At 41.3% G+C, this 18,545-nt stretch overlaps 2 long non-coding RNA genes across 3 annotated transcripts in view; one reads left to right on the top strand and one right to left on the bottom strand.

The window, feature by feature from the left end:
- The window catches only part of LOC140621210 (uncharacterized), a 72,428-nt gene extending 61,582 nt beyond the window's left edge, over nucleotides 1-10,846 (bottom strand). For both annotated transcript variants that reach the window (XR_012020954.1, XR_012020953.1), the window contains exons 1-2: nucleotides 10,616-10,846; nucleotides 5,890-5,924 (exon numbers count right to left, since the gene is read on the bottom strand). This is a non-coding gene — a long non-coding RNA (uncharacterized lncRNA). The remainder of the gene's footprint in view (nucleotides 1-5,889; nucleotides 5,925-10,615) is intronic.
- A 74-nt stretch (nucleotides 10,847-10,920) lies between these two features.
- LOC140621211 (uncharacterized) lies at nucleotides 10,921-18,512 on the top strand. The gene is made up of 2 exons (XR_012020955.1): nucleotides 10,921-11,116; nucleotides 18,314-18,512. It is a non-coding gene; the product is annotated as an uncharacterized lncRNA (long non-coding RNA).
- Nucleotides 18,513-18,545: the final 33 nt, after the last annotated feature.

Below are 18,545 nucleotides of genomic sequence, written 5' to 3'. Positions count from 1 at the left end.
GCTAGAGAGTATAATGCCAAATGAAATGAGTGAGTCAGAGAAAGACAAGTACCATATGATTTCACTCATATGTGGAATTTAAGAAACATAACAAATGAACAAAGGAAAAAATGAGAGAGAGAAATAAAAAAGCAGACTCTTAATTATAGAGAACAAACTGATGGTAACCAGAGGGGAAAAGAGTAGGGGGATGGGTTAAATAGGTGATGAGGATTAAGGAGTGCACTAGTTGTGATGAGCTCTGGATGTTGTATGTAATTGTTGAATCATTGCATCATACACCTGAAACTAATAAAACACTGTTATTTTTTTTGGAAAATGAAGAGGATTATTATGCCCTTTATTTTAATACCTATGTATGACTTACATGCTAGCAGTTCCAATAAAGAAAAAAAATAACACTGGAAAAGTAGAAAATAATTTGTCTCACTGGACTCACACTCTATGGTTGACCAGAGGGCCTGGAACCTAATTATTCTTTAGGAAAATTCCCTGGAGTCAGAAGGAGGTAAGGATTCCAAGGAGATATGTGTTCATGATCTTGACACAAACCTCAAGAGATCCTTGCCAGTTATGTTGTAATGTGGTTTATCTGTTAACTCTAAGAAAAAGGTTTTTTAAATTGATTTAGCTTGCCAGTTCCAGCCAAGGTAGAGTAGTCTCATTTCCTCCCTAGTCCTCCCTCCTAAAAATAAAAAATGCTGGACCAACACAAAAAGTCAAGCATAAAAATTAAACATAGAATTACCTATGATCCAGCAACTCTGTTTCATGGCATATCCTCAAAAGAATTGAAAGCAAGGTCTCAACAGATACATGTATACTCAGGTTGACAGCAACATTATTCACAATTGCCAAAAAGTAGAAGCAACCAAAGTGTCCACTAATAGATGAATGGAAAAACAAAATGTAGTATATACATACAATGGAATATTAATCAGTTTTCAGAAGAGAGGAAACTATTGACACATATAAAACATGGATGAATCTTAAAACATTATGCCAAATGAAATAAGTCCATCACAAAAGACAAATATTCAATGATTCTACTTATATGAGGTACATACAGTAATCAAATACATAGAGACAAAAAGGAGAATGGTGGTTGCTAGGGACATTATTAAATGAGTACAGAGTTTCAGTTTGTGAAGATGAAAAGATCTGGACATTTATGGAGGTGATGGTTGCACATAGATGTGAATATACTTAATTCCACAGAACTATGCACTTAGAAATGGTAAATTTTATGTTATATATATTTTATCACAAGTTAAAAATCAAACATAGACTCTGAAAGGTGGAAAGAATAATGCAACTTCTGGGGTGACTGGCTGGCTCAGTCAGTAGAGTATGAGACTCTTGATCTTGAAGTTGTGAGTTCAAGCCCCATGTTGGGTATAGAGATTACTTAAAAACTAAAGAAAACGCATACACACACACACATACACTTAAAAAAGAATAATTCAACTTCTTAGGAACCTTGGGACTTGAGGAACAGCACAGCAGTGAAATCCCTAGATTTTCTTTATGCTTCCATGTAATTCAGCCAGGGCACTGGAGAAGCCTGCAACATGGAAGTACCAAGAGATGCAAACAAAAACCCCCAAGCAAAGTCTGATTCCTATAGCTATAGGACTGGTAAAATGGCAATTTAACAGAACAGACAGCCTTTCCAACAATAACTGTTCTACTCTAGCTAATATCAATGGAAAACACCCTCAACTCACCACTCTTATCACAGTGTCTAGAGAGTTGACTGGGGAGCTGACCTTCCACTCCAACTCATCAGCAACGAGGCAATACTAGGAGCTCCCCATTTCTAGCCCCTCCCCATCCTGATATAAGCAGAAGTGAGTGGGGTGAAACATCTATCCCTACCTAGACCTATGTACTACATACAACCAGGGTGAGTGGTTTTGATTTGTATTTCCCTGATGGCAAGTGATGCAGAGCATTTTCTCATGTGCTTGTTGGCCATGTCTATGTCTTCCTCTGTGAGATTTCTCTTCATGTCTTTTGCCCATTTCATGATTGGATTGTTTGTTTCTTTGCTGTTGAGTTTAATAAGTTCTTTATAGATCTTGGAAACTAGCCCTTTATCTGATACGTCATTTGCAAATATCTTCTCCCATTCTGTAGGTTGTCTTTTAGTTTTGTTGACTGTATCCTTTGCTGTGCAAAAGCTTCTTATCTTGATGAAGTCCCAATAGTTCATTTTTGCTTTTGTTTCTTTTGCCTTCGTGGATGTATCTTGCAAGAAGTTACTGTGGCCAAGTTCAAAAAGGGTGTTGCCTGTGTTCTCCTCTAGGATTTTGATGGAATCTTGTCTCACATTTAGATCTTTCATCCATTTTGAGATACCACCTCACACCAGTGAGAATGAGGAAAATTAACAAGGCAGGAAACCACAAATGTTGGAGAGGATGCGGAGAAAACCCTCTTACACTGTTGGTGGGAATGTGAACTGGTGCAGCCACTCTGGAAAACTGTGTGGAGGGTCCTCAAAGAGTTAAAAATAGACCTGCCCTACGACCCAGCAATTGCACTGTTGGGGATTTACCCCAAAGATACAGATGCAGTGAAATGCCGGGACACCTGCACCCCGATGTTTCTAGCAGCAATGTCCACTATAGCCAAACTGTGGAAGGAGCCTCAGTGTCCATCGAAAGATGAATGGATAAAGAAGATGTGGTTTATGTATACAATGGAATATTACTCAGCCATTAGAAATGACAAATACCCACCATTTGCTTCAACGTGGATGGAACTGGAGGGTATTATGCTGAGTGAAATAAGTCAATTGGAGAAGGACAAACATATGTTCTCATTCATTTGGGGAATATAAATAATAGTGAAAGGGAATATAAGGGAAGGGAGAAGAAATGTGTGGGAAATATCAGGGAGGGAGACAGAACATAAAGACTCCTAACTCTGGGAAATGAACTAGGGGTGGTGGAAGGGGAGGAGGGCGGGGGGTAGGGGTGAATGGGTGACGGACACTGAGGGGGGCACTTGACGGGATGAGCACTGGGTGTTATTCTATATGTTGGCAAATTGAACACCAATAAAAAATAAATTTATTATAAATAAAAAGAACGCAGTTAGTTGAAAAAAAAAAAAAAACAGGGTGAGTGCCTTCCAGAAAAAGAAAACAAAATTGGATCTAAAAACTCTCAACATAATACCCCAAATGTCCATGATACAATTTAAAAACATGCACATCATAACAAGACCAGAACAATCACGGCATGAATAATACAAGGCAATCAACAGAGTCTAAGAACATAACTCAGATGTTCGAATTATTCAACAAGGATTTTAAAGCAGCAATAGTAATTACTCTTCAGTGAGCAATTATGAGCCATCTTGAAACAAATGAAAAAGCATAAAATCTCAGCAAAGAAGTAGAAGAAATAAAAAGAAATAAAATCCTTTTTAAAATAGAAGAAATACATGAGAGTTTTAGAGCAAAAAACTACAACAACTAAATTTTTAAAACTCACTGGATGGTCTCAATAGAAGAACAGAGGGGACGGAGGAAGGAATCAGGAAATGGAAGATACAAAAATATAAATTACCCAACTTGAACAACAGAGAGTAAACAGACTGGGAAAATAATGGCAACAGCCTCAGGAACCTATGGGATCAACAAAAAATATCTAATATTCATGCCATCAAAGACCCAGTTGAGAGAAGAAAGAGTGTGGAGCTGAAAAATATCCAAAAAAATAATGGCTGAAAATTACATGATGAACAATATAAGTTTATAGATTCAAGAAGCTGAGCAAACCCCTAAACAGGAAAACTCAATGAAATTCATGCCAACACACATCATAGTGAAATTTCTGAAAACTAAAGAAAAAGAAAACATCTTAAAGGTGGATAGAAATGATACATTACCAGTAAGGGAACAATGACTCAAATGATAACAGATTTCTCATCTAAAACTGTGGAGGCCAACAAGAAATGACAAAACATTTTCAATTCCTGACTGAAAAGAACTGTCTACTCCAAATTCTATCCCAAGTAAAAATATTCTCCAGGAATGAAGAGAAAATAGAGACATTCTCAGATGAAGGAAACTAAAAGAATTTTATATCTGTAGACCTACTCTTAAAGAATGGCTTAATGTACTCCAACCACAAAGGAAATTAGAACAGAAGGAAATGGGACAATGAATTATAAAATGGGTAAAAATTGGAGTAGACTACCTTTTTCCTCATGATGTTTTTAAATTATGATGGATGATTTTAGCAAAAATTATAACATCATTTGATGTGCGTTCAATATATGTAGGAGAAATATTAAGAAAAGCATATTTTTTAAATGGGGAGAATAGGGGCACTTCGGTGGCTCTGTCAGTTAAGCAGCCAAACTCTCGATTTCGGCTCAGGGTTTTGAGATGGAGCCCAAGGAGCAGCTCAGTGCTGAGCATGGAAACTGCTCAAGATTCACTCTCTCCTTCTCCCTCTGCCTCTCCTCATTATCTAATAATAATAATAATAATAATAATAATAATGGGGAGGATATAGGCACCAAGTGGATGCAGGGTTTCTATACTTCACTCAGTGACATAATGTTGATACCAATAGATAATTTGAAGTTGTTTATACATGTTATAATATTAAGAGCAATCACAAAAAAAAAGGAAAAATCACACACCACACAAATATACTCAAAAATACAAGTAAGTAAATCTTTTTTTTTTTTCCAGATGTGCCTTCACGGAGCCCTGCCTCTGAGCACAGCAGGTGCATCTCCACTAAGGCAAGTGTGCACCTGACAATCAGCGCAATGGGCCCCTCTCCCAGAAGACCTGCACAGACCACTGACTCCCAAGAGTACTGATCACAGAGGCCTGCAAGGCTTCAGCTCTATGGAGAAAGTAGGATCTAGCTTCCTTTGTACTTTATTCTGTATAACTATGTTTCATTTATTTTGGTCAATTTTTTTATTAAGTGTTAATTTTATTTGTTAAAGACATATATTTATTATTTTTATTACTTTCTTTGTACTTAAATTTTCTTTATTATTTTGCAATCTAGATTCTCTTAATAATTAATTGATAATTGAGAAGCAGCCTAAAACACACACAGGATATAAGATTTTGGGGGGGATTGTGGTTATTGTTGTTTTTCCTGTTTTTCTTTTTCTTTCTTCCATGTATTCTGGGAAACATAGTGATATGATGAAATTTGCCTCCAAAAAGAAGAGGAGGTAGTACTCACAGCCAGGGACTTAATCAATTCAGATATAAGTAAGATGTCTGAACTAGAATTTTTTTTTGTAATAATAAATTTATTTTTTATTGGTGTTCAATTTGCCAACATACAGAATAACACCCAGTGCTCATTCCGTCAAGTGCCCCCCTCAGTGCCCGCCAACCAGTCACCCCCACCCCCCGCCCCCCTCCCCTTCCACCACCCCTAGTTCATTTCTCAGAGTTAGGAGTCTTCCATGTTCTGTCTCCCTTTCTGATATTTCCTACCCATTTCTTCTCCCTTCCCCTCTATTCCCTTTCACTATTTATATTCCCCAAATGAATGAGACCATATAATGTTTGTCCTTCTCCGATTGACTTATTTCACTCAGCATAATACCCTCCAGTTCCATCCACATTGAAGCAAATGGTGGGTATTTGTCATTTCTAATGGCTGAGTAATATTCCATTGTGTACATAAACCACATCTTCTTCTAAATAATTCTTAAATAACCTCAAGGAAGTCAAGGAAATGGAAATTGAGGAATAGGAGAAAGAATAAATAGAAGCAAATAATAAAAAGGCACACTTAAGCCTTAACATATCAGTAATTACTTTAAATGTAAATTGTCTAAATACATTAATTAAAGGACAGAAATTGGCAAAGTGAATAAGAAAACATAACCTACCTGTATGCTGTCCATGGGAAACTCAATATAGGTACCTGAAATGTTGATAAGAAAAGATGTATCGTGAAAATATAAATCCGATAAGAAGGACTTCAGAGCACACAAAATTGTAAGGACAAGGAGGATATTATATAATGATAAAAGTAGACAAGAAGATGTAGCAATTCTAAATGTGTGTGCACCAAACAATAGAGTTTCAAAACACCTGAAGCAAAAACTCATAAAATTTTAAAGAGAAATATACAAAATATCAATTATAACCAGGGATTACAATAGTTCATCATGCAACTAGACGTAAACACATACACACACACAAAACTCAGCAAGGATGTAGAACTTAATAACCCCATCAGCCAGCAGAACCTAATAGACATTCATAGAACATTACACCCAAAAGCAGTATAATACGCATTCTTTAAGATGTGTGGCTTCCAATATTTTACCCCAGTCCATATCTTGTATTTTCATCCTTTTAACATTTTATATCTATGTGGTTACCTGAGGTTGTAAATAGGATAAAATTATATAAATCTACATACATGTAGGATGATTGGGTGGCTGAGTCGTTTAAATGTCTGCTTTGGGCTCAGGTCATGATCCTGGGATCCTGGGATCAAATCTCATATTGGGCTCCTTGTTCAGCGAGGAGCCTGTTTCTCCCTCTCCCTCTGCCTCTCTCTCCCTCCCTCATGTGCTTGCTCTCTCTCTCAAATAAATAGATAAAATCGTAAAAAAAAAAAAAAAAAAAAACTACACACATGCATATGTTCACACAAATGAACGCATGTAAAAAGTGGTGAAAACTTAATGCAGTCAGTAGTCCAGTCTAGTATTGTACTGTATCCATTTCCTAACAAGGTACCCTAAATTGGATGGCTTAGAACAACATTGTATCACACAGTTCTGAAGCCTAGAAGTTTAAAATCAAGGTGTCAGAAGGGACATGCTCACTCTGAAAGCTGCAGGGGAGAATCTTTCCTCACCTCTTCTTAGCTTCTGGTGGTTTGCTGGCAAAACTTAGCATTCACTTGCTTGCAGCTGCATAGCTTAAATCCCTGCCTGTCATCATATAAAATTCTTCCTGGGTGTCTTTGTCTTTATATGGCCATCTTTTTGTAAAGACACAAGCCCTAGTGGATTAGGAGCTCATCCTACTGTAATATGATTTCATCTTAACTAATTATATCAGTCAACCATATTTCCAAAAGAAGTTCACATTCTAAGGTACTGGGAAGTTAGGACTCCAACATATATTTGAGAGGAGGGGACAGACACAACTCAACCCATAACATGAATCATGTCAATTCTCTATTTAATATTATACTATAGTTAATAAAATATCACCATTGTGGGAAGCTGTGTGAAAGCACATGAGACTCTGCGTACCATTTTTTGCAAGTTCCTATGAGTCTACAATTACATAAAAATTTTACGAATCTAGCAATTTTGCTTGATAAGCAGAGATCAAGCAGGGATCTTGCTCCATTTTCTATCTTCACTAATACATTTTTGTGTTTTACATTTCCAACTGTATTTGACAGGGAATTAATTTTCTCCTCTATTTTTCTGTGGTTTCCCCTAAGTGCTCACTTACTATATAGCATATTTTTAAATAGGCTGGTCAGCAGCTCTAAGACTTTGTTGAGATTTCTCTCATTGCAATCCCTCCTAAGAATTTCTCAAATAAATCACCAAGCCTCCTAAGAAATGATGGTCGATAATTTCTCAACCCTGCAGATGGGAGAAGCCACTGTAATTCAAAAAAATGTTCACTCCTCTCTGGTCTCAAGTTACTGTGGTCTGGGTTTGAAGAAAGAGCAACATTTTTTTTCCCTTCTTGGGAAACCTTGGGAGAGAGTTCTTGATCTCAAGTGGCTAGGTTTTGTTGTTCCTGTAAGTTCCTAGAAATGATCTGATGGGAACTAGGAGCATAGCTGTGTGGATTGGAGCCTACTGGGAAAAAAAGACATGGGATCCAAACCTTCTCCTTCCTTCTATTCATTCAGGCTGACCCTAGGGAAGATTAACTATAGCCCAGGACCCAGTGTTTGTCATGTACACCATGGGCTCAGGTTGTGTCTGAAGGATGGCATTCCAGGATGCAAGCCAATCGAGAAGTCAAACAGTGGCAGAGAGAACAACGATGTTCTAATAGCTGTGGTAAAAAACAAAACAAAACAAAACAAAAAAACACAACCCCTATATGCTGGGTAGAGATAGAAGTAGGGGCACTACACTAGTTTTCTACTGCTATATACGAAATCACCACTAATGTAGCAGCTTGAAACAACTTGTGTTTATTATCTCACAGTTTCTGTAGGTCAAATGCCTGGGCAGTGTCCCTCACAAATCTTGCATCAAGGTGTTGGCCAGGATGCATTCCCATCTGGAGCTCAGGATCCATTTCTAAACTTACATGGTTATTGGCCAAATTTAGCTCTTTGAAACTGTATGATCCTGGGCCCAGATTCCTTGCCAGCTGGAGGTTGTTGGCTAGAGATTGCTCTCAGCTCCTGCCAGTGGCCCACCCACAGACCCTCTTAGGACACAGAGACTTACTTCCCCAAGGCCAGTGATAGGATCTTTCTCATGTTTGAAATCTCTCTTTAGACAGGGCCCAGGCACTTTTAAGGGCTTAAGTGATCTCTCTTTTAATTATCAAAGCCAACTGATTAGGGACCTTAACTTCATCTGTAAATTGACTTTCACCTGAAACCTGATCAGAGCAGTTAAACCCATCATTTTCAGTATTGCTCAAGAGGAGATTACTTGGGGTGCCAAGTAATATACCAGGGGGTGGATATCGGGGAATCCTGCTCACTACATATGTAGAACCCCAGGAAGAGGTTTGAAATGTCAGGCCCAGCACTGACTGGAGTCCAGACCAGGACAAATGGCAAACTCTTCTGCAGAAGGCAGAAAAGGGAAAGAAAGTGGCACCCAATTCTACATTAAACCAATGCAGGTAAGCTAAAACTCAGATGCTCCACACCACCTCAAGTCTTAAGACAGGTGGGTGTTGATGGCCACCAAGGGTTAGTTAGGAGCCTGGGAGTCCTGAAGCTAGCAGAGCATAAGTAGATTATGAGCCACACTAAAATTCAACACATAATCACCAAACCTCCTCAGAATAGAAGACCAATGATTTCTCAGTGTTATAAGTGGTAGAAGGTATCATAAATCTCAAAAATGACTACTTCTCTCTATTGTTCAGTTAGCATGACCTGGACTTGGAAAGACAGTGGAATTTTCTGAGCCAGGTTGGGAAAGACAGCCACTGATATTCTTGACCACAGTTGGCTGAGGTCTACAGATGGTGGAGATGGTGGCTACTCCCTACAGACTCAGATCCTGGAAAGCAGAAAAGCCAGGGAAATCAGAAACAGGCTTTCCTGAAAAGGGACTCTCTTTATCTCATGGATTTGAGGAAGCCCCCTTCTTCCCTTGCCCAGGTATAGAATAGTGCACTGGGCCGAGTTACCCAGGGTCCCTTGTGCTGGGCCAGCAGAACAGAGATAATGAGGCAACTAGGAATATGCTATGACACAGGCAAGAGATGGCCAAGGGGATTTTTGTCCTGTGCTAGGAATCAGCACAGCTGCATGAGCTTTGGGAGAATATGGTCTTCCCGGATCTTAATTTTATATTTATGAAACAGAGACAATAACACAATGCAATGAAACAAAAAAGCTTGTGAAAGTAGTCAGGAAACTGTAAATGACCATAAGTGAAGGTATGATTGTTACTGCAATAACTCTTTAACAAATGGGCAACAGAGGTAAATAGAGACACTTCTGTTTTGCATGCAGACAAAATGTCCTGCTGTTCTACACATATGATTATACCGAAAGGAGGGCAACACATAATTTTTAAGGCTGGTAAGTACAATTTGCTGTCTCTAGTAATTAAATAAGACAAAGGGAGATCTCAAGTCAATGATGTCCACACTCAAGGCATAGTTGCTTCATATCTGTGACCTTGCCCTTTCTGTGTCTGTGCCCTTGGAATTCCTCAGTCAAGGTGGAGGCCAAGAAAGAGGAGGCCATGGAGGATAAGCCACCGGAGCAGAATGCAGGGACACCAAGGGGCAGGAAACACACTCCACTGGAGCAAGACCTGCAGGCCTGGGACTCAGGGTCCTGCACCTCTCAATCCTGTCTTGACTCCTCCCTGTGGAAATGCCCCCCAAACTGTACCTCCTAAATCAAGGCAGCTGGTGTAGGATAGGCAACACAGTGGGGCCTTCAATGTGGCTATGAGCGTGGTCTCCAAATCCTAAAATTGGCAGGCTCCGAACATGGGGAAAAACACAGGAAACGTGAAAAAGGAAGATAACCATGGGCTTTTGGTGTTGTTCTGCCAAATGAACACTGACTCAGCAGGAGCCAAACATATCAAAGTCAGTGTGAAGGCCATTAGAGGAAACCAAGGGTAAGTTAAGTCACCACCTGTGGCCTTTCATTAGTGTTGCCATAACACAATCCCTCTGACTGGGGGGCTTAAACAACAGAAAGTTATTTTCTCACAATTCTGGAGACTAGATGCCTATGATCAAGGGTTGACAGAGTTGGTTTCTTCTAAGGTTTCTCTCATTGGCTCGTAGATGGCCATCTTTTTCCTTTGTCCTCACATGGTCTTTGTATATGTGTGTTTGCGTCCTGTCTCCCCTTTGTATAAAGACACCAATCACAGTGGATTAGGGCCCACATGAATGTCCTCGTCTTACCTTAATTACCACTCTAAAAACCCTATCTCCAAATACAGCCACATTCTGAGGTCACGAGGGAATAAGACCACAGCACATGAATTTGGTGGGTACACAATTCAGCCCTGGAGGCACTGAACTCAGAAGTATAGCACTGGTCAGCAAATCACCCTGAATTTGCCCATGCTCCTTCTCTGACATCCAATGTCCTTTGAAAGTGACAGCAAGTTGCTGGGAGGCAGTGGAATATCTCTTCTTTTGGAGAGCTAATGTTCCAATGGGTCTATGACTATAACCACGGCAATATGCAGATGAGAGAACTTTATGGAAAAATAAAAGTAAGCCTGGAGATCAGTTCACTAAAATGCCCCATGTGACATTCCACTGACCTGGTCATTTCTCATGGATGGGACTCTGGCATGGGAAGGATGAGAAGGAGCCATCATTTAACCAACTGACCATTTCTAATAGGGAGAACCAATGGGAAGAAGAATTTGGCCTCCCTCCTTCACTGGACACCATGTGAGTTGCCCTGGTTCCACACAAAGAACCCTGCAGAGGTGGGAAAGATGCTCAGAAGCAGAAGCTGGTGGCTGCAATCAGCCAATGTTAGGTGACCAGGTATATGTCAGTAGGGCCCAGAGCACTGCTGGATCCTAATAATTAGGACCCACAAATCAAGGCAGCAGCCAAAGTCTGTCCTTCAGTTGGAAGAACCTGGATCCAGAATAGAAAGGCCAAAGAGGCCAAGACACCCGTGCCAAAAGGGAGCAAAAAGACCACATCTCTTTCTAGGGCTTCCCAGCAAGAAGCCGCACAAGTCTGCAGAGCCACAGCTGCTTTGAGAGGATCTGCCTTCCCCTAGGGTATACCCCATCTCCATGCCCTTCCCCTGGGGGCATACCCCATCTCCAGACCATCTGATCAAATGAAGGCATCAGAGAAGTTACAGCCATCAGAGTGAATCCTATCCCTGAGTACCTACCCTAAGAAGTAGTCTCATGACAAAGGGAACCCCCAGAAAGCCTAGCATCTTCCAGCTGTGGGAGACCAGCCAGGCCTTGTTTGGCTCTGAGTCACCCCAACAGGAACCCTGCCATGGGATATCAGCTTGAAGATAATGAAGCCCCCAAATGAGCCTGTGTTCTGCAAGTAGCTGAACTTGCAAAGAAGAATCCAACCTAGTCCCTGGCCCAGCCCAAAAGGGAGAAAGGGCAACCTGCAGGTGGGCCTCAGTAAGGGCTCTGCTGCTGGGCAGAAGGGCTAGGACCTATGTCAGATATTTACCACAGGGATCTGGCCAGATGTAGTCTATGTGAGGGTGCTGTTCCTGCATCTGATGCCAGAGCCCGGAGTGTGCAGGACAGGCAGTTGGAGAGGGATGCAAAGACAACCAGAACCCCTTTTTGGCAGCATCAGACCCAGAAGGATCAACTGGAGCCACTCTGATCTCTAGTCAGAGAGGCAGGGGAAGAAGAGAGAGTGCTGGCGGCTGCCCCACTCAGAATGGGTGGGCCAGTGGGTGGGCGATGACAGCCTGCACCGACCTCTAAACAGCCAGGCTGCTCCTTCACTGCAGCCTCCCATGTCTCATGCCAAGTGCGGTCCTTGCTCACCCAGAGCAATTCAGAGCGGAAAATTCTGAGGAATAATGGCCCAGCTTAGCTAAGGTGGCACAATATGAATCCACCCAACACAAATGCATGATGCAACCTAGGTAGCGATCGTTTCTTCTAGGAAGACAGAGTCCTGGAGCTCTGAGACACAACTGTGTGGCATTCAAGTGCCTTTTTAAAATAGGATAGAGGGGTCAGAAGGCTCCATGGAGGTGACGTCTGAGGTGAAGTGGGCTCCTGGATGTGGGGGTTCAGATGCAGCTGGCCTAGTAGACAGATCTTATGGCAAGTCACAGACAGCAGCAGAGAACGGGAGCCAGGAGTGGGCAGAAGCAGCTCAGGGAGGCCAGGGATGCAGAGATGAGCCTCCTGCTTCCTCCCCCAGGGCAAATAACCAGACGTAAAAAATGTTTTACAGGCCATGAAGTTTCCTACTCCCTTGTGTGAAATTAAAATCTTTGGACTGGAATCACAGTATCTTTTTTTAAGATCATGTTTCAGATAGCCCATTTTAGGTCTTGAACTCCCCCTGATACCTTACTTTATTTTTCCCCAATTTTTTACTACACTAAGTAAATATTAAAACACAAATGGAGCTCGGATCTCCTTTCATTATTCATCAACTGTAGCTGCCTTATAATTTGAAGGGATTATCTTTTGCCTGCAGCCCAGATAAGGTTGACCTCCCTTCCTTTGTCTTCTTTCCCTTTCTACCTCTTTCCCTCCCTCACTCCTTTTTATCAGTCCTTTGTTAATTTTTCATGTTTTTATTGCTTCTTAAACCAAAAACCAAAAAATATAACCATAAAGGATATGTAACAAAAGTAAAGCAGCAAACACATTGCCGTTCAACTCTGACAAGAAAAAATGTCTTCTAAGCTTTACATTCCCCTCCCCCCACCCCCACCAGTACTGTCCACATGCGTCTGCTGTTGTACCTAGTGCCCTACACAAGAGCTATAATTTCATACTTTGCTTATTTGCTTGATAATATCCTAAAGATTTTTTCCACTTTGCTGAATTGGCTTGTCTGTTATCATTTGCAACAAGCCTGCAGTTTTCGAGGAATGGTGCCTTGGTATTGGTAGCTGTGGGAGAAGGAGCTTTTTAGCCTGATCATGATTTATAGAGAGCTTGCTCTCCAGCTGATCCTTTTGCACAGTGATAGTCAGGTCCAGAAGAATTCTTTTGCCACTCATGTACCAACCTCTTAACATGCCTGAAGTAAGAGAAAACTTGAGGAGCTTTCTCTAAACAGGTGCAGGACAGGAAGAGTGGTGGCTGAGGTGCTAGTGGGTGTTGCCCTAATTACAGCTCATCCCCCCTACCAGAGGCATGTGACTTTCCCAGGAGCCTTTCTGGGGACCCTCAAACCCCTCCCCAGAGCAGCTCACCAGGACCTGCAAGGTGAAATAGAGGTTTTTGGGTTCCTCATAAGGAAGACTTGAGGGAGATTCTTGCATAAAGGAAGGAAAGCAAAAAAATATTGTTATTAAATTTTGCACCTAAAACCTAAATTTATAGTTTTGTAACATGCCCTTTTAAAATGCTAACCCTGGAACAAAAAAGATAGGCATATAGAAATTGAAAAAGTAAAATGGCAGATATAAATCCATCTATAGCAATAATATTAAATATGAATGGATTAAATAATCAATCAAAGACAGATGTCAGAATGGATAAAAATAAAACAGTTTATTGCTATCTATCAGAGACATACTTTAGATTCAAAGATATGAAAGGGCTGAAAGTAAAAAGATAGAAAATATATACCAAGCAAAAGGCAACTATAAGAAACTGGAGTGACTATATTGATAGCAGACAAACTTTAGGACACAAAATGTTACCAAAAAAAGACTCTAATATCCCATTTTCAATAATGGTCAGAACAACTAGGCAAGAGGTCAGCAAGGAAACGAGAACTTGAAAACACTATAAAATGCAAAACTTTCCTCAGCGAAAGGAACTTCTTAGTTCTTAAGAGTAGAAAAGTAAACTTCTAAGGGTGGCATGGAGGAAGGGGGCTGCTAGGTGGGGGTTAGGAGACCTAACTTTGAGTCCTGCTAGGCCATGCACAAGCTGGGTGGCCTAGAGCCATTTACTGGAAGCCTCTGAGCCTTAGCTTCCTCACACATTAAATGAGATAAGAATGCACCATTCATAGAGATTTTGTGGGGATTTCTAAGACAAAGTACATTTAGGGAATTAATTCCGAGGCTGTCGAGTACAAATGCAAGATAAGCTGACCTGGACCTGTCTGCCCTCAGAGCCATTCCAAACCTTTTCCCTCTCTGCTTTATGGGGATAGAATTTAGGGCAGGAGGCATTGACCCTTTAGGCTATGTTGCCTGGACTCTTGTGCCGGCTGGTCTGTGGCAGGGTTCACCCACAGAGAGATGCTAGTAAAGAGAACACATGAAGGTGGAAGCCAGGGTATTTCTTTCTCACCATTTCCTCACACTTAGGTGGTGTCTCTGGCAATCTTCCTAGGTCTCCAGCTCCTTCCAGGTAAGCCAAGTTCCCAGTTTCCTAGGATGACCCTTGAACTTGAACCTCAGTAGCAACACCTGCCCCCTTGGTTCCTCTAACTGAGGGGATTTATAGGTCCTTCCAATGTCTCTGTGCTCTGCCTTGAAGCCATTTTATCACCTGGGCAACCAGGTCCCTCTGTTATAAATCATTAGAGTGGTTTCTCTTCCCCTGGTTGATCCTTGGATGATCAATAAGATTTTGTTTCCAAACTATGAAAAGAGAGAAGTGTGAAGATAGAGATCCTGTCTTCATTTCAACCAAAAGACATTGAGTTTCTGTTATTTGTGAGACCTTGAACCAGGAGACAGAGCTGAAGCAGCCGGAACAGTGGCCTGTGCTCCTGAATGCAGTCTTACTCCCCTTCACCCTGGTGCGGAGCCTGGCATAGAGTTAAGCATCAATGTGTATTTGTCCCTAAATGACTATTTAAACAATGTTGGCACTTACTGTTTGCTCTCTGTTTGCAGCTTCTTGGATGCTTTAAGTAAATTTTCTATTTGAGCTGCACAACACACCTGAGAAACTGAGATGGCTTGCCCAGCATACTGCAGTGCTAGGAAGCCCATGCCCTTTACTACCCACCACCACCACTGCTGGACCCTACCAGGGCACCAAACGACGAACCCCTCCCTCTAATCTCCTGCAACAACATACAACAAAATGAAAGCAGAATGCAAATAGGGACATTTGGGGGACTTTTGCTTGGGATCACTCTGAGATTCTGAATGTACAACACCACGTGCTATTAAAACCTGAGCAGCTGTTTTAGATGTTCCTCAGACCCCAGGGGAACAGGGTGCCTATGTGGGTTTCAATTATATGGCTGCACCATTTAATTCCTCTACCCTTTCTTTTTACACACCAAGTGACCTCCAGGCACAGACCTATAGGGACAAGTCATAGGGCACTGAATATGTCCAATGTGACTAATGACTTGGGACATTTGAGAACATTTCTGTACTGTTTACATTAAAAGAACATGTATTTTATTTCATAACACAGAACTGACATTTGACATGTTGAGTCAATGCAAGTCACTGGAGCAGTCCCTGAATTATAGCAGACAAGTAATTAGTCCCTAGAGGCCTATTGCTCCAACAATTTTCATTTATCTTCTTTCAGATGACAATGTGGGTTTTTTTTTTCCTCTAAATCTTAATACCTACAGATACCCCCACCCCCACTGCATCCTTTCACACACACACACACACACACACACACACACACACACACACACAACACTTGTCCATCTCCAGACTCAGCAAGATAGCACAACAATAACCTACCTCAATGTAAGGCTTTAGGTCTGATGGCCCTGCTGCCCCTGAAGTCTTCACAGAGTCAGTTTGCCTGAATCAACAACTTGATTCTATTTACTGATAATGCTGACTCCACTTCATGTTCTGGCTTCTAGTAGTGTTTTCACTGATCATCCAAATATTTTAACTTCTACATAGAAGAGAATGACATTTTCCCCAGACCAGAGTACAATGCCGAGGCCAGTCTCAGAATCACATGTACAGCAGTACAGCTTTCCTATTTATGTAAAAAGGAAACCAACTTTTCCTGGATCTGGTTGTAAAAGCTCAAGACATCACCAATGGGAATGGGGAGTTGCCTTGGTGATTCACAGAACAGGGGCTCTCTTATTTCCAATCTAAACAACAAATTCTACTTTGTTAATGGGCTTAGGTTTAAATTACTGATAAATATGACAGAAACACTAAAAGCTCAAGAATGTGATTGTCTCAAGTCTTAGAGACATTAAAATGGAATAAGACAAACATTTGCAATTTTTTTAAGATTTGGGTTTGGGTTTATTGAGGAGAAATCTAGTCATTGATTTTGATTTTTCCATGCAATAAATTTACCAATTCAAACAAATTGAGGACAAGGACATTTTAAATCAACTTAATTCTGCATTCAAGAGTATTTTAAACATTTTAAATATTTCCAAGTTCACACAGTAACTCAAACCATGTTGGCAATATTCCTTTGTTAGAACAAAGAGGTCTTTAATGGTGATTTGTGGATAGCTCTGGGATTCTGAGCAGAAAGAAGTTACTCAGGTCCTGAGGTGGTTTCTGACAGAAGGAAACAGGCAGAGTTTAATGTTAGAGGTGATGTTTTCATGGGAGCAACAGGAAGGCCATTCCCAAAAAAGAGGGTGACATTTAAACAAACATGGAAGCAGAAAGCTAGACAGATTCTAAAGGATATGGGATTCCTGACTTGGTGAGCATACAGAAGGGAGAGTAGAGCAAAAATGCAAAAATGAGAACAAGCTGGGATTAGGCCTTTTCCTTATGCTCACCCTGATTTTGTTAGGAAGACCTTCCAGAAAGGAACCATGTAGGTAAACCATTTAGTGAGCACTATTTTGACCTAGGGCCATTTCTAGAGCTCAATTTTTTTCCCTTGGAAGCTATGGGACATTTGGGGTGCACATCTGGGATGACACAGGCAGAGAGAGTAGAGCTGGACCTTAGATCAAAGCACACTCACACTGGGGTTCCAGGTTGGGTGGAGCCCTGCAAATGTTCTCGAGTGAACTGAAACATGCTGAGGGCATTGCTGGTAAAAGTAAAGGCACCCAGAAGTGAGTCAGGCACAGATGTGTCCAGATGAGTGCTAGCTGAGCTAGGACTAGCTCTCGGAATAGGAGCTGTCCTCCGAGGCAAGAGAGTAAGTAAACCCTTCAAAGGACTTCACAGGCTTGACTGAGTGCTGAGAAACTGGAGTGATAAGACAGGGCAGCACAAAGCCTCTGACTTCACAAGCACGGACCTCAGGGCAGCTGCTGGAAGCTGCCGTGGTAGCTGGGAGCCACAGGGAGGTAGGACTTTTGTCCGGATGCCCACCTGTGGACCAAGGCTGCTCCCAGAAAAACAGTGAGCTCTTGGAGTGAAGAACTCAAATGCTTGAAAAGCTCAGATATCTCTGCCTTCCAAGATAGTATCCCCCCAATGGAAATCAGCTCAGTGCATTTTGTTTATTCTTATTCTGAGCTTCACCGAGAAGATACAAAGGAAATCTTCCCCACTCCACCTCACCCATAGAACTCCCAGACTGAAAGTTCAGACTCTCTGAACTGTACCCACACCCTCCAATCTATAACTTGTAAAAAACAAACAAACAAACAGCTCTACGGTAGTATTAGATACACCGTTAGGAAAAGTAGCATTGAAAAGAGAAAGTGGGGGTGCCTGGGCGGTAGAGTTGGTTGGGTGTCCAACTTTTGGTTTTGGCTCAGGTTATGATCTCAGGACTATGATATCAAGCCCTGTGTCAGCTTCTGCACTGGGCACAGAGTCTGCTTGAGATTCTCACTCCCTCTCTCCCTGCTTCTTCCACTTGTGCTCTCTCTCTCTCTCTCTAAAATAAATAAATAAATCTTTTTAAAAATCATAAGAAAAGAAAAAGTCACTCATCAGACCCTGTTATCACAACCATTCCCTTTGAGCCCACCTCAAATTCCAACCATATTTTAGCCTCTGTGGTTACATGATGTATATGGGAGTGCGTGTGTATGTGTGTGTGAGTGCAGTCTTTGATTTCATTATTTCTTCAGGTCTCAAGATAGGATTAAAAAGCTGCCATTCAAAATATAGGCCAGGATATCAAGATGTGATGCTCACCTGGATATTTTTGGCCTCCATGAATTTAAAGGACTCTCAAGATATGTCACTTCTTGCCGCCAACTTTGAGTTGGGTTTCCCCCATCAGCATTTAACTTTATCTTCATAAATTACCTCCCTCACAACACAATATTCCTGTGCATTCATCGCTCTGTTTGTCTCCCA

The sequence above is a fragment of the Canis lupus genome, chromosome 29 (assembly GCF_048164855.1).
Source record: "Canis lupus baileyi chromosome 29, mCanLup2.hap1, whole genome shotgun sequence".
Taxonomy (NCBI): domain Eukaryota; kingdom Metazoa; phylum Chordata; class Mammalia; order Carnivora; family Canidae; genus Canis; species Canis lupus.
The sequence above is the reverse complement of the archived record's forward strand: the minus strand, read 5'-3'. Positions and strand labels throughout refer to the sequence as shown.